A 13,069-nucleotide genomic window follows, 5' to 3' on the forward strand; every position below is an offset into this window, starting at 1 on the left:
CGCGCCGCACCGGCCTCCGGCCCCGGCGGGAACCCGCCGCCGCCCCGGACCGGTAAGTGCGGGTGCGGCCCCTCCCCGGCCTTCGGGAGGCGCCGCCGGGGGACCCGGCACCCCTCCTGCCGCCGGGCTGCGGCTCGCCTCCCCCGGCCTGGCCCCTGCTGCACCGGCCCCATCGTCTCTCGCCCCGGCCCCTCACCTCGGGGCTGTGCCGGGCCCCCTTTCTGCACCCCTGCTCCCTGGGGGGACGGCCCTTCAGCCCGGGGGCTGCGGGCTCTCCTGCCCCCCCATGTACCCCTCTCGTCCCCGGGCTCTGCGGGCTCCCCATGTGCCCCCCTCACCCCGGGGGGGTGAGCTCCCCTCGCCCCCCATTGTACCGCCCTCATCCCGGGAAGCGTGGGCTCCCCTGGTCCCCCACCCCCATGTACCCCCCTCACCCCGGGGCTTACAGCTAAGCCGTCCTGGCCCCCCCACCTGCGCCCCTCGCCCTGGGAAGTGCCGGTTGCTACAACCACTTCCCTCATCCCGGTGGGTGGGGGTCCCCCTGCCCGAATTTGGGGTCGTAGGTGCCCATGTATGAAAGCCGAGCCTGGGGGAGATTGCCCCGTGCTCCCCGTGGTGCTGGGGTGGCCCTGCCGGGCCTTGGGGGCTGTAGCAATGCCGCCTTCCTCTCCCTGCCCGTGCTGGGGAAATTGGGGGTGACACGTGTGTGGTTTCAGTCGTGCCCTGTAGTGCCCCGGAGCTGCTGCTTTTCATACCGAAAGCGATTTGCATGTTTCTTCAGGGCTTCTTATTTCTGGGGTGATTTGTAGGATTGTAGCCTCTGGCTGCCCTGGTCGCAGGGTCCTGCGTAAGCCCCCTCCGAGCTCCTTCCAGGCTCTCCTAAGCCAGATCTGCGCCTCTTTGAGGTAGGTCAAGGTTATCGTGCTTTTCCTCCTGTGGATGTGGAACATGGCAATGTGGATGGACTCTGTGGGATTTCCTCAAGGTCACCCTGGGAATTGGACCCCAAGCATCCTCAGAATCTTCTCCCATTGCACTCTCCAGAGCTGCTGGGCTTGTGCTGGACAAGGACGCGGTCATGGAAATCAGATTTTCCAGTGCCCCAGGCCTCTCTCCTGCAGGGCTTCACAGCTTTTAGTTTCTACACCTTGCCAGGCTGTCAGAGTAACAAACATCAGAGCAGGATCTCAGCTGTATATATTTGGTCTAATATATTTTAGATATTAGGTGTTTAAAGATGGGGTGTTTTTACTGTAGCACATGAGACTCTGAGAGTCTCACTGACATTAGGATCTGATCTCTCGTGGCGTGGCTGCTGCTCTTGGGGTTGTATCTGCAGTGATTTTGATCACTGCAAGTCACTGTGGCTTTGCCTCAAGAACTCACTTCTTGGCAATGGCAAGCAAAAGGCAATCAAACTAGAGTGGAACTCAGCTGATAACGACATATTTTGTAGGACTCGGATGGCGGTTGTCTTCCGGTTCTCCTCGGCTTGCTTTTAGCTTTCCAGGCTGTTATAAATAAAGGTATAGATGGGCTTTAGCAGGAGGAGTTACTCTAGTCTCTTCACCAGAAAATAAACACCAGTATGTAATGAGCATTTGCCTCTTTGAATGTCTTGCCTATAAGGTTTTTAACTGTGAACTACTTGTCATTCACACGGGTACAGTTTTTCTCCTGGTGCTGTGCCCTTGGGCTCATTTGTTCACCGAGTCCCCATCATAGTAAGGAGTGTTACGTTTTGAGGACGATGGTGATCAGTGGCAGAGATGGATGGCGGAGTTGGAAAGGGGAGCAAATCTGTGTTGTAAATTGGAGCCTGGCACTGCTCTGAAGGAAAGTCTGCAGTCTTGTTTGATGCCCAGCAATCTTGTTAATGTCTTACTGAGATGCCAGGGCCCTAGAAGATCCTCCTGCTGCCATTTTAAGAAGGGGTAGCGTGCTGTATTAAGTTACTAGGAGGTAGAAATCACTGAGAGCCTGTCAGGGACGTTTGCTCCCCTTTTCTGCCCTTCCCCCCTCTTTCCTGCCAAAATTTAAATTAGTGGGCAAGACAGGGGGAAATGTCCTCAAAACCTGGGAGCTGTGAAAATTTGGAGCTGTGCTCTGATGAGGGTAGTTAAAATGGGGAAAGTCTTGCTTAGGAGCTGTAAACATTCGTATGCCTGTACAGTTGTTCTTGCATAACTGTTGTCATGCTGAGAATTGTGAAATAGTAGGAGGGACAGCTTTTCTGGAGTACGGCAACAGCGTTTTTAGGTGGGAAAATATTGTGCTGTGTTTAGCTAGAGTGAAACACATCTAGGTCCAGCATCCCTGACTGGTGGCCCAGTTTTGCAGGTTCTCCTGTGAGGGGTAAAGCCTGATCTATGCAACACCCTTGTTGCAGTGTATGTGACAACCATGCAATGCTGTAAAAAAAAAAAAAAAAAAAAAATAATTATCTGGTCCCATATTACATAAAAAAGTAGGTTTGTTTTCATCCACACATGCTCTTGTAATTTTGGTTTTGAACAAGTTAAGATGAAACAACAGCGAATCAGTATGCCATAACATATAATATTGATAGGAGGGGGAAGTACCTGTTGGGGAAGGTATTGGGAAACCTAACAATCTTTAAAAAAAAAAAAAAAAAAAAAAAAAGTTAATTATCCTTGGCACTCTGGGTTTTATCTGAATAATGTATAGCTAGGAGGCTGTAAGAGCAGTGACTGATGAGTTCTTCCTTTGCCCTCAACAAGGAGCACCTAGGTGTGGTGTAGGGCTGCATGGTCTCCATCTCTGGTCCTCCAAAGGGCTCTGCTGCTGGGCTGGGGGTTGGTTTACAGATGTCAGCAAATATCTGGATTCTCTTTCACCCTGCTATGGAAATAAAACACACTTGGAGGGCAATTGCTGAATTCACGGTGGCTGCTGGAGGGTGGTATGTCCGTGTGAAGTCTGGGAGGTGAGAGTCTTGTGTGGTGAGAAGAAAAGTTTAGCAGCATTGAACGTAGCTGCAGAAGGATTCATGTCCCTTGATGCCACCTCACAGCATGTCTGCCTTGTTCCAGCACGATGCTTTCTTTTGTCACTTGATCTCTGGGCTCACTTGGGGGCAGGGAACTGCAAGTGTTTTGTGCTGCCAACTTTCCAGTGCCAGCAAGATACCTTGCACAGGGTGTATCTCTTAATGGGCTGTTTCTGTCTGCCTAAAATCATATTCTACTGCCAGAATGACATAAAAGAGCTTTGAACTAGGCCCCAGGGGGGAAGGAAAAGGGGTGGAAAAATGCAAAATATTTTTGTTTGATTGTTAGGAGATCCTGCCCTGGGGAGATGGTGTGTAACCAAACCAGGTTTGGAATGGCTGGGACAAAGGAGTTTCTTTGTGATCCTGAGGGCTGCAGTTCATGTGTATTACGGTAGGATGCTAAAGTCCTATGAAGGGAGTTTCTGCAGTTTCCCCTTTTCTAGGCTGTTACAGAACAGAGAGGCATTTCTCCTGAGCTAGCATTATTCCTGGCTGTCTTTTTTCAGAGTGTTTTTTTCCCTTGGTTTAGTTTTTCCATTTTTGTTTTGTTTGTTTGTTTTGTTTTTCCCCAGAGTTATTTTTCTACACAGCTGCTGGCAGGTGAGCCATGTCCCAGAGCCGTGTGCCTTAACCCTTGGCTGGAGTAGGTTGATGCAGGTCTGTCAGAGGCAGCAGAGCAAATTTGGTTTGCACCAGCTGAGGCTGGGCCATCATGTGGGAGCCCTTGAGCTACAGGAAGAGCCTGGGCACATGGCCTCTTTAGCCTGTCACTTACAAGTTTTTTAACATCCTGTTGGGCTTCCAATTGGAGACACTTATCTCCCAGCTGCCTCTGCTTCTCTGTTTAAACCTGCAGTATTGTATAAGGACAAGTGCCTGTGCTGCTCCTTCAACAGCAGCAGTGTGGGATGGGGAAGGATCTGCCTTGTCGCAGCATGCTGCCTTCTGCTACTGCAGGTACATAAGGACTGGTTATTATTCCTTTCACATCTGTGTATATGCTCACCTAAATCCTTTACTGTGTTCTCAGGAAATGCAGAACTCTGCTTTGACAGCCATGTTTGCACATTTGGCCTTTCTTAGAAGTTCCCAAATATGCATTACCAGAAAGTTAGGAGAGTTGGAATTATCAATTACTTGTCATGGCAAACGAGCTATGGATGCTGCCTACAAGAGCCAATGCATTGTTCTTATTTTTACTCTTGAACGTATCATACACACTGCGTATGTTTCATTGTGCATTTCTCATAAATGGCCACATGGACTCTAGCCTTGCTGGAGCCAGTTGCCTTCTCTCTGCAGTGAGACAGTGGGATGTGGCAGCAAGAACCTCTTCTTTCCCTGCTGAAGAGGTGCCCGAGGTCTAAAACACACTGTGGCTTCCCTGGCACCCTGATGAAGCCTCCCTTCTCCAAGGCTGAGTCCTCTGGCTTGTGCCTGGTGGGAGTGGGAAGGGTCATTTGGCCATAACTGGCTAACAGCACGGCGGGGTTCTAGAGCTAACACTGTGTTGCTCCAGCTAATCCTAATAGCAGATATATAATTTTTTCCTGTCCTCTTCTGTTTGCCTTCCAGCGCAAAGGTAGTGGGAGGGAGGGGGTGGATTGAGCTGTCCAATGCACAACTGGGTATTGCTTTAACCTTGCAATATTGATTGCTGGGTAGTTCCAGTTTTTGGGAAGATAAAGTAACAGGGGTACAAAAGCTTTAGGAAAAAAAGAGAGAACCCCAGATAAACCCAATGAAAAGAGCTCGTCGCTCTGGATGGTTTGGATTTCTGTCTGGCAGTTTCCTCTTACACGTCTGCAAATATAAAAGCTTTGGATACTTGCTGTCTTAGGAGAGCTGCCCACATGGAGATTATTTGCTTGGGAAAGGGAAGGGCACCTGGGCAGCAATGCTTGTTCTGTGTCAGGAGAAATGCGATGGGATACCGTGTATTTAATTTGTGGGGTCTCTGTTGATCTTAGTTTAATGCAGCCTGTGGTGAGCTGCTCACAGGAATGCAGTCTTATGTTTATTTTGTTAAACCTTTTCATAACCGGTTCTTGTTCTTGTTTCGGTGGTGCTGTTGTGGGTGGGTGGCTACGCCTTGTCAAACCTCCCAGTGCTCTGCTCCTTCCTTTGGTGCTGCTGATGGTGTGTGGCTTATCAGGAGAGCTGCCTGTTTTTTTCTTTCCTGGGTCTGCAGCATTTATCCAAAGGCCAGAAGGAGAGAGGTTGATTTTGATTCAGCTGAATTTTCCAGAACAGCATGAATTTGAGCAGCTGGAGATGACTGAAGTCCCATCAAAGACTGGTGCCTGCCCCACCTGGAGTTTGGCTCCATGGCTTGGGGCTCGTGCTCTCTTTTTAAAGGCTGTCCCAGCCATGAAGAGCTTTGTGGACCAAGTGGGGAGAGGGAAGGAGAAGGAAAACTTCCCCTCTTATACAGGACAGCAATGCTGCTGCACTGAGTGACTTACTGTCTTGGAGGATGCCTTTGAGAAGAGAGGTGGTGTGCTTTCTTTTTTAATTACAGCACAAAGATACGGGACTTTAAGCAAGTCATTTTAGTAGGAGTGAGATGCTATGCAGGTGAGCTCTTAGTTTGGACCAAGCCAGAAGCCAGTCCAGTAGCTGTGATCCTTCATTTCTGAATTCACCCGCAGCCTTCCAGTGAATCCTTTTTGCTTCAGCAAGAGGCGGTGCTGTGCGATGTGGGAGCTCCTTGCCAGGGTGCACGCTGGCTTTGCAGGGATAAACGTGTGGAAGGAGGCGGTAGCATGTGGTGTGCTTAGTCCGGACCAGCGCATCTGTCACTTCTGTTGCTGCCGAGTACCATGTCCTTGTCACTGCAGTGTCTGACCCCTTCCTGCCTTTAAGGGGTGTGCTGCCTGTGTGCCTTGACAGTGGGGACAAGGGCAGGTCCCTGCTGCCTGCCAGGGAGGGTGGGATGGAAACGCCTCCAAGGCCACATGCAAACTGGGAGCTTCTTTGGTACCCTGTTCAGTGCTGTGCTCTTTGCTCTGTGGTAGTTAGGGATTTATAAAAAAAAAGAAGGAAGTATGTATTAGGGACAGGATAGGTAAGGGGCTAACTATGAATTTGGGTAGTCCTTTCTCTTTTGCTGTGGATTCAGAGCACAACCTTGTCCCTATTACAATCAAATAGAGACAACACTTCCAGGGTCTTGCCACTGGTACGCAATAGCAATGGCAGCTGTTGCAGAAGGTGTGATCTGATGTAGTAAATGGCCTGTCTTTCTGGGTGCTTCATTTTCCTTTTTCATTTTGTGTTGACTTTCTCAAGGATGGGGGTAGCTTTCTTTTCAATGCCTTGGGTAAGCTGAGCTCTTCTCTGTAAAGCAACAGGAGCACTTGTTGGTTCATCTCGTCCTTTGGGAGCAGCTGTTGTTTATGAAGGCTAAGGGTAGTAGTAGTTCCTTTAAAGGACATAAAACACATTGTGTTGGCCTGACCCCCTTCCCCTGAACAAAGCCCTGCTGGCGTTGTGAGCAGCTAAATGTGTGCATGCCCTGAGCAGCTGTTGTCTTTTTGATGCCCTTTTTTATTTTTCAGAAACTTACAGTGAAGATTCATTGGTGCCCCACTCTGGTTCTTCAAAACAAATGGAGAGCTTGAAGGAAATAGCTTTGGTACCGAAGCGATAAGCGCTACAGAAATGCCAGACACTATATAAACAACTCAACTCAGCCCCCAGCCCATCCTGAAAGAGGGCTGATTTGCAGAAATACCTCAACAGATGGTCTGAATTTGGCTTTCGAAAGGGGGGAAGAGATGCCAGGCTGCTGCTGAGCGGTGTGTGGGCGCGTGCCCGGGTGCGCTGTGCGGTGTGCTGCCTTCAGCACGCTCCCGGGAGGCTGAGCAGGCGGCTCCCGCAGCCTCTTCGTGCTCGGGAGGCATCTGTGCCCTGCTGACTCAGGCTCTGCAGCTCTGCCAGCTCCCTGGCGTGGTGAGGTTTGGCTGTGCCCGTCTGCTGGGCTGTTCTGGGGGAGGCGAGCTGTGGCCAGTTTGCAGAGGCACAGGGTCAGCTCACGGGGGAGAGGCTGCGGGATCTGTCACCGGGTTGTCTCTTGTGCTGGTCTGGTTACCTGGATCTGTGGCTGTGCAAATTGGGGTGGTCTGGAGCTGGGTGCAAACAGATCAGTTGTGCCACAGGGCATGTGCTGCTTGGACACACCTGTGTGTAAACCCATGTAAACTTGCTGGTAGCCTGGGATGGGCTACCATGCATTGGGGTCCCTGACATGTCATAGTCAGGGATCCCATTGAACTCTGGCAGAGCTGGCTGCTGTGGCCAACCTTTCCTCTCCCCTGATGAGGTTATGGCTCTTGCAGGGAAAAGAGAACCCCTGCTGGTACCAGACCTGGGGTCCTGACACCAACTGGTGGGCTGTGAGATGTTTTCAAGGGTGAATTTTTGTTCTGAAACTTTCTGAAAACAGGTCTAATTCTTAAGCAATGCAAGATTAATTGCTTTACTGAGGATGCTTAATGTGTGAGGTAAGTTCTTAAGTGCAGGATACATCTGCGGTGTGCATGTGGTGTAGCCAGGTAAGACATGTGGTGTCCAGAGAATGACTTTCCAAATTTGACCTATCTCACATTTTTCCTCTCACTTTTTCCTTTCTTATGTTACCCATGTCCTTCTCTTCTGTTGAGGTGAGCAGGACTGCATGTGTTTTCTTTTGCCTGTAGCCTCCTAAATATATTGTCTTCCTGCTGGGAATGCCTCGCCTGCCTCGCAGCCTGCTGATTCACAGCACTCTAGGGGAGCAGGGAGATGGTGGATGGATTATGCCACAAACTCCTGAGCCATCATGCAGTGGTTGCAGTCCCCTTGGCAGTTCCTCTGCTTGTCACAGAGCACGTACGAGTTTCCCTGGAGGAACTGCTAACCTCTTTAGGAGCAACATGACCCATGCTGATGTGAGTTTAGCGCGGAACTGTTTTGCTGTGATCTGAACAGCTTTGGCGTAAGCAAACAGCTGAGGTGGGAGGAGAGAAATGTTCTTTGTGATGCAGGAGCAGAGCAGGTATGTTCTCCACAGCAAAGGGACTGGCAGCAGCAGTGTCCTGCATCACCATTCCCGTGGCTGAGAGGCAAGGAATTCTGATTAACGTGACATTTAACTGACATTTCTTCTTGTGTGCTGGGAGTATTAGTCAATTTCTGCCTTCAGCTTTGGGAAGTAATAAGGTAAGTTTCCTTCCACAGAAAGGTCTCTACCTGCTGTTGCAAAGTGTTTGGGAGGCTGGGAGATGTCCTCTTGTTATGCTCTCTACTCTCCATGTCTGGTCCCTTGTACAAAGGGCACCTGAAATACAGTCTCGGCTCTGGCGAGCAGCTGAGGTTGCAGCCTGTCCACCAGTGTCTGCATGCTCACATGGTGGCTCCTGCTCAGTGCTTCTCTGTCACCTTGCCAGTCAGGCTGCTGCTGAGGTCAGCCCTGCTTCTCACTCCTGCCTCTCCCTTTTTGTGCCAGCACAAGCATTTATGTGTTCACAGCTAATGCACTGTTCTGGGAGTAAGGCCTGGTCTGAAATGAGTTCCTCTAGTTGCTGGGGGAAGGAAGAGCTCCCTCCCTTCTGGCAGTAGCCTGAAGGTATGCTGGGCTAGTGGCTGTGTAACCGCAGCCTCTGCTGGGAAAGAGAATCACGTGGGTTAAGAGAGATGCACTTTCCAGGGGCTAAAAATCCTTAGTATGGTTCCCTTCACGAAAATATTTGCATCTTCTTTGCCAATCCACTGTCAAGACTGCATTGAGCCTGTACCACGGCCTCTGTGCAGGACAAACTGTGTTGTACTAGAATTCCTCAGCCCTGGGTCTCGCCTGGTGCCTGATTGTAGATTCTGTCTTTGAGGGGGGGAGTCAGCATCGTGTCTTTAAAACACTCTGCAATTCACGTGGCATAGTCCTTGCTGTCAGAGAAGGGTGGTTGCTTTTCAGGCCTCCTGGGAATGGCCCTGTGCACTGCCAGATGCACACGGCATAGGAAGAAGTGGGGAACAGAGGGGGGGAAAAAACCCCACGCCTTTGCTTTGCTCTGGCACAGACCCCTAGTGTTCACAGGAACAAGCGCCAGTTTCACACAGCGGTTAGTGAACACGTGTCCTTGGAGATGCAAAGAAATAGGACCGACATCCTCTCCTCTTCCTCTCCCTCCCTCGCATTCCAGGATGTGGTGGCAGTGCCCAGCGGGCACCCTTAGTGTGAGCACAGCTGATGCCGAGGAGCTTCTTTGCTGAGGTGGCAGAGGTGAGGGATCTGGTTACCCTTGGGCTGGAGAGACGGGAGGCTCCTCTCTGAGCATATCTGAACCTTGCTGGGATTGTGCTTCCTGCTGTCCTTTTGCCTCTTTCTGCCACAGTCTGTCCCTTTCCCTTCCTGTTTGTGAAGGCTCTGTTCCTATTTTGACATGGGAGGTGCATGTGGATCTGCCTGCCTGCCCTCTTTGCCAGATAGTTTTGGGGAGCCGGCTGGGATTGCCTAACTCAGTCAAGCAGCTTCTGCATGGTGCCTGTCCAGACAAGCTGTCCCTCTGGCTTTGGGGACGTGGAGGAGACAGGTCCACGGGAGGAGCAGCGCGTGGCAGGATGCTGGGTGACTTGCAGTTCCCGGTGCTGCTCCGTGTCTGGAGGCTGCTGGTGCCGTGTGGTCCCTGTGGGAAAGGGGCTGCCTGCAGGGTTCCAGGCTCAAGGTCCCAAAGCAGCAGGGTGCTATCCTGGGGCTTGCGATGTGCTCTGGGCCACGGAGGTAGGAAGGGACAAACCGGTTGGAGAGGGGATCCCGTCTCTGTGGTTGCACCAAGGGCTTGGTGAATGAGCAAGGCTTTTTGCACCTTAGCCAGGCGGCTGGGCTGAGCTGTAGGGTGCAAGCCACAGCGCTCCTGTGCTTCTCCCCCAAAAGCCGTGTCAAGACAAGTACTTTCCGCTCTCGCACAGCTATTATGAAAGAGCCTGGGTTTGATGCGCCCTTCTCTCCCTTTGCCCTCAGGGCACGCTGGGCTTGTTTGAATTAATGTAATTAGCACATGCCTTATTAGCTCACTAAGGCACAAAGAACTCATGTATATTTGTAGCCAGGTTAAGCAGCCCCTATTAATTTAATAACCGTGTCCTCCTCAGTGCATGGCAACAGTTAATCGCTGGTGGTGACTCAGGATCAGCCAGTATGGAGGGAATTTGGGCAAGGTGTATATGTATGTGGTTCTTTTTTATTGTGTTGTATTTTTGTTAATGAGCAGAGCTGTGAAAGGAATTAGCACCAGGCACAGCAGACAGAAGGAAGCTTTCATTGCAGGTTTACTAAACAGCTAGCCCTGGATATTTCCTATGCTCTATGCTGTCAGTAGAAAAGGTTCTATAGAATGAATCGGCGCGATATGACACAGACTGGGAGGTGGAAATATACAAAAATAAACTTTAGCAACCTGTGCTTGAACTCTGCTCCAATTGGGTTATGAACTAGGCGCTGTTAGCAATTTTGCTTTGCTGTCTACATTATTTTCCCTTGGTGAATCCTGGAGCAGAGGAGGTGTGTGCTGTACTCTGGTGCTGCTCGTAATTGAGGCTGCAAAAGGGCAAGTTTCTCATGAAAGGACAAAAAATAGTGGCAAGAAATTTTATTCTCTGCAGTGCTGTGGTCCTCGGTCCCTTTTGCTGGTCTGGGTCTTGCTACACACAGAGCTTAGCTAGGTCCTGTGGAATGCTGCCAGGATGCTAGCCACCTGTTTTTTGGTTTTCTTTTTTTTTTTTAACTTTATTTCAGAAGATGCAGGTTATGGGAGTGAATGCTAGTTTGTGCTCCACCACCCTGGCATGATGCAGCCTGCAAGTCTGGGGTGGTGGCTTCTGTCTTTGTTCCTGTAGTCCTGCCCATGGGATAGCAAAGTCCTGCACTGCTTCTAAAACTAGTTAGCTAAGCATTTTTGGGGCTCTTTTCAGCCAGGATCACTGTGTGCAAAGGACGCTTCCTGCATTCCTGCATTTCTTCTCCCCCTTCCTGCAATAATCACAAGTCATGCTCTTTGCGGTGAGCATGAGCTGGAAGGAGGAGCAAGAAGAGTGATGCTGGAAACGAGCTGATGTGCTTGCACAGTTTTGGTCAGGAGTTCTGCAAGTAGTTGTTGGGGTGAGATGCTTGTATCCTGCCTGCTCCCACTCCCTCTCTTTAATTTTCTTATTTGCTGTTTCTCCCCCCTTGCCAAGTAAACTTGAGCTGTCGAGGCCTGAACTGCTCCCGGTCATCATGAGATTGTGCAGGAGCATCATTGAGAAGATGAGGCTGTTACAGGCGGACAGACAAGGAAACCCCATGAAATTGGACAGAAGTGTGTATGTGCTTGTAATAATGTGCCCTCTCACTGCAGCTGGCAGGAGACCAAGTCCCCAGGCTCCAGCAGAGACGATGAGCTCTTCTGGCTTGTGTCTGCTGAGGACCTAGCCCTCCTGGGAGGCACAGCGGGAAAAAAAAAAGTCTCTGTGGAGTGACAGAGGATGCACACAAGTCTGTCTGCAGCAGGTTGGAGCAGATAAATTTATTTCTCCTTCCTTAGAGCCTGTTCCGGGGACAGTCCAACGCTTGGATAAAGGAACTACAAGTGCTTAGTAGGGTGAGCTGTGATGGTATACGCTGTGCTGGTGATACGGAGGTACGGAGCATGTGCAGCTCCTAATAGGTGCATTGTGGAGAAAAAAATAATAGAAAATGAAAAAGTCAGTGGGAATAGAAATGGTTGCTGTTGTACCTCAGATGCTGGCTGGAGCCCAGCTGTAGCGTGCTTTATGTGGCATTTGTGCAGAGCAGAGGAGCCAGGTCTCTTGAGACTCATCCACTAGACCCAATTGCCTTTCTGAGAACTCAGAGAGGGGGCAGGTTGAGTAGGGAAGAGCGCCAACAGCTCTTCCTTTTCTCCCCTCAGTCTTGCTGGGGTGCTGTGAGCACTTCTAGACCTGTTGTGTGTCTCTCCTGTGAGAGAAGGCACTGCAGTTAGAGAGTGTTTTAATGTGTTGCCCTCCTACAAAGCAGGACTCTGCTGTGCGTTCTCAGGGGGATGACTGCAAGGTCATTTGTCCTGCTGAAACCTTCCCCCTGGTTCCTTCAGCTTGGCAGCCTCAGTATCTTCAACAGCATGACTTGCCGTGTGGGCCCTGGGTGAGTCACTTCTCCTTCTAATGGCTGTCCTTGCTCATCTTGTCTTGCAGTTTAGCAAGGGGACCGTCCTTGACTGAAGGTCTGCGCAGCCCCTAAAATAACAGGTCCCAGATCTGTGTTGTGGCCTTTTGTGCTGCAGTACTGATACCCAAGCCCAGCTTCAAGGTGAATGTCAACTTTACAGCTTTTGATCCATGGCAGTTTCCCAAGACATGCAAAGTCAAAGGGTGTATCTGACATTTGTTCCAGATCAACACAGGCCTGCTCCTCAAGTCTTTCTGTCTGACTTAAATGTAGATGGCTTGGCATTGAGCAGTTGTCCTTTGCAAACCTTCCTGCCTATCTGAAGTGGGATGTGCTCTGGTAATTGGAGTGTGATCTGGTGTTAGGACCTATGAGGTGGACTCTGTTTCCTGAGCTGTCCTGAAGTAGAGCTGAGGGAGAGATCATGTTGATGCAAGGAAACGCCTCTGTTGGACTCCGCTGTTAAGCAATAAGGCAAACAGCTTCTGCACTAATCTAAGCAAGTTGCTGGTTGTTTGGCCTGGAAAAGTTCTCCAGGTCAAGAAGGCATTTCTCTTCCTGCTGATAGTGCTTTTTGGAGGCCTTTCTGCAAGCCTTAGCTCTCACAGAGGTGATGGAAGATGCTTCTTGTTGTGACTTATTGCTTAAAATTTCTCAGCAAAGCAGGCAAAGTTGCATGACATTGTACTGGGAGTCAGGGCCAGCCTGTTGCTTCCAGCAGGATGGAGAGCCCAGAGGGGAGAGTGTGGGAAAAGTGGGTGTGTTCCTCCTGCTCATACTGCCTGGAGGAAGGAGGATCCCCAAGTCCTTTCCTACTCTTTTTTTACCTTTTCCAGTAATACCTGCTGCTCCACTCACTCTGATCCTTGCTT

General features: G+C 50.4%; 1 protein-coding gene across 1 annotated transcript in view; it reads left to right on the plus strand.

The window, feature by feature from the left end:
• The window catches only part of SLC25A22 (solute carrier family 25 (mitochondrial carrier: glutamate), member 22), a 50,340-nt gene continuing 37,271 nt past the window's right edge, over nt 1-13,069 (plus strand). Inside the window, exon 1 of the mRNA XM_014957683.1 lies at nt 1-52. The gene's annotated coding sequence lies outside the window, so the exon portion shown is untranslated. The remainder of the gene's footprint in view (nt 53-13,069) is intronic.

This window comes from Calidris pugnax, unplaced genomic scaffold (genome assembly GCF_001431845.1).
Source record: "Calidris pugnax isolate Ruff unplaced genomic scaffold, ASM143184v1 scaffold211, whole genome shotgun sequence".
Classification (NCBI taxonomy): domain Eukaryota; kingdom Metazoa; phylum Chordata; class Aves; order Charadriiformes; family Scolopacidae; genus Calidris; species Calidris pugnax.